Source organism: Chaetodon auriga, chromosome 23, assembly GCF_051107435.1.
Source record: "Chaetodon auriga isolate fChaAug3 chromosome 23, fChaAug3.hap1, whole genome shotgun sequence".
NCBI classification, from domain to species: domain Eukaryota; kingdom Metazoa; phylum Chordata; class Actinopteri; order Chaetodontiformes; family Chaetodontidae; genus Chaetodon; species Chaetodon auriga.
This window is the reverse complement of record NC_135096.1, coordinates 6405917-6408647: the sequence shown is the minus strand read 5'-3', so window position 1 is coordinate 6408647 and position 2731 is coordinate 6405917.

The window sequence follows — 2731 nt, the reverse complement described above, 5'->3', positions numbered from 1 at the left end:
GGCTGCGGCTCCGGGTAAAAGAGATGCAACAGGCTGACCTCAGTCGTCGGGTCCCATTGACGGTGTGGAGAAACGGTGAGAAAGTGGAGCAAACTGTTCTGACCCCCCCCCTCCTCTCTGATAATGAGAGGAAAAAAAGGCTTTAATTTGCGCTCCGCTCGCTGGAGACTGCGGCTTTCCTGTGCGGAGGGCGCAAGATGACAACGAGAGAGGAGGGAGGGGGCAGTGGCTTTCAGAGGAGTCTGTTCCCATAGGTGGGTCCTCTGTGATGCCCGACACGAACGTCTCTCCACCAACATCACGTGGCTACAAATCAATAATCAAACCGACCGTCCTGATCCAAGCTGGAATCCTTCGGCGCGCTTTATCACGCTGGAAACACGCCGTGCGTCTCTGAGCTTCAGGGGACTGTTTAGTCTGCAGGAAAACATGAAAGACACAGATCCGAATATCCTGATACTCATCAGATGCTCTCAGAGAGCACGTGCTGCTGCCACATGTTGACATCTGGTGTTTCCGCAACAATCCAGACTCCTCATTGTCTTCAGCCAAAATTAACGACTCATTTTTTTTTAAAATGTTTTACTGCAATTGTGCAAAGGACTGAGTCACTTTGATCAACAAGCGGAGAAACACACATAAATCTGGTATGAAAAACTCAAACTTTCACTCTGGACTCTGACAGCAGCAGACTACACATATTACTTCACTGTATATACAGGCAGTCCTGCAGCTGCACGCGCGCACAGTATGTCTGCAGCTGGAGAGGAAGCGGGTGTCCACTCAGGCTTTATTTTACAGGAACACGAGGATAAAACGATGCACATGAAGGGAATTATTAACGGTGAAGGATGTGTGTATGAGTAGAAAAAATACCATAAGTTTTAGTCTAATTGGGTTTAATGTTAAGGCTTTTATACCTTCTACAAACCTGTTTTTAATTCTATCATGTATATTATCTTCCTTGTGTCCCTATGTTGTGCTGCCAGTTTGACAATAAGAGTTATTAAATGAAGCCCATTTAAGTTAGTTAGTTTATTCCTAAACACATTTAAGCGAAAAAGATTTTACAGCCTAATGCTTTTTTATTTTGAATGATTTTCTGGGCGCTTCAGCACAAGAGAAATGCATATACAAAACAAATAATATGAGACAGTCCATAGACCTTCATCCATCCATTCTTCAACCAAACAGCTACAAAAAAAAGGATCTAATGCTTAGTTTCATATTCACTGAGCTGAAATTCTAAAAAAAAATATGACTGCAAATTTCCAAAAATGTACTCTCTTTTTGCAGCAAATGACACATTTTCCGTTTTTCCAAACTGTGGGAAAACCCCTCCAAACAGCAGCCACCGAAAAGGCCTGATGTGTTCACTCGTTCATTATCTCTTCATGTGACTGAAGACAGTTTGTGACTGAGATGATTTCACTGCAGGGGGGGAAGCGAGAACCTGCGGAGCCGAAACGGAGGAGCTCGGCCTCGCCAGTGTGGAGTAAATATCAGGTGCTGGAGGTGACGGAGACAGAAAGACATACCTTTCCACTAAATAAAAGACCTGAGAGGAGCAGCAGCAGGTGTTTCCAGAAAGTCTCAGCGAGTTAATGGTTCGAGGAATGCTTGTTGTTCAGCGCAGTGGTGGAAGAAGTACTCTTTTACTCAAGCAAAAGTACCAAAAGTAAAATTACTCATGCAGAATCATGACCCATGTCAGAATGATTGATGCATAATAGGCCAAAAAAAAAGGCCTCCAGGATACTTCAAGCTAATTTGTGCAAAGTGTCATTCAGCCACTTTTTGAAGTGTCCATTGAGGGTATTCGCAGTGCTCAAGTGCTGAGGAGGCGGCGTCCAATCACGGTTTCGTTACCTTTTCTATAACCCAAATCCACCTTCGGGTGTTGGAGCAGCCTGAAATATTTCTGCCTGCAAACGTATTTGAATGAGGCTTCACTTCACAGTCTAAGTGTCCTGAAACGTTGCAGCATTGAAACTCTTCATTTGGCAAACTGTCAATCCTCAAGTCGGGAAAAAACTGCTTCAGTCCAGCTCCACCTGTCTTTCTGTCCGCAGCTAAACTCTGATTGGTTTACGCTTCCTGTTGACCCGTCGTTGATCTGTGTCAACAGGAAGTACATCACAAAAAGGAAGTAACGATGAGGACCGGGCACGTGTGGATAAGTTTCGTGTGATGCAGTCAAACAAAGCAGCATCTTAACCGTGTGGATGAGACAGTTTGTGAACACCTGAGGTGAAAGGTGGACATAAATACTCCAGGCCTGTCTTTGCTCTGCAGGGAGGACGTTTTAAAACACAGGGTCAAATCTTCCCTTTCTCTGGCGTTGTTTGCGCCAACGTTTCCTGTCATCTCCTCCAACGCCGCCAACAATAGATGCATTTATGAAAGAGAACATGAAGCGTCAGGGTGGAAGCCAGCGATGATATGGTGAAACACTGGTTTCTCTTGGTAAACTAAAAGCCTTTCTCCTTCTGTACTGTCCCCTGTCATCTTCCCTGCTGCTCCTGCACTAAAACCCCAATTTGTCCTGCAGCTCTCGGCCTCTTCACACCTGTCCTGCATGTGTCGTGCAGCTTTTAGACTCTTGGGAACCTCCTGTAAACCTCCCTGCTTTGAGTCTGCAGTGGCGGTGGCTGAAGCGTCTCTATGGGGGAAAAGACATTATCTGCCGCCTCCTTTGATGTTTGTGCCCTGAGAGACGACGGGGGGGGGG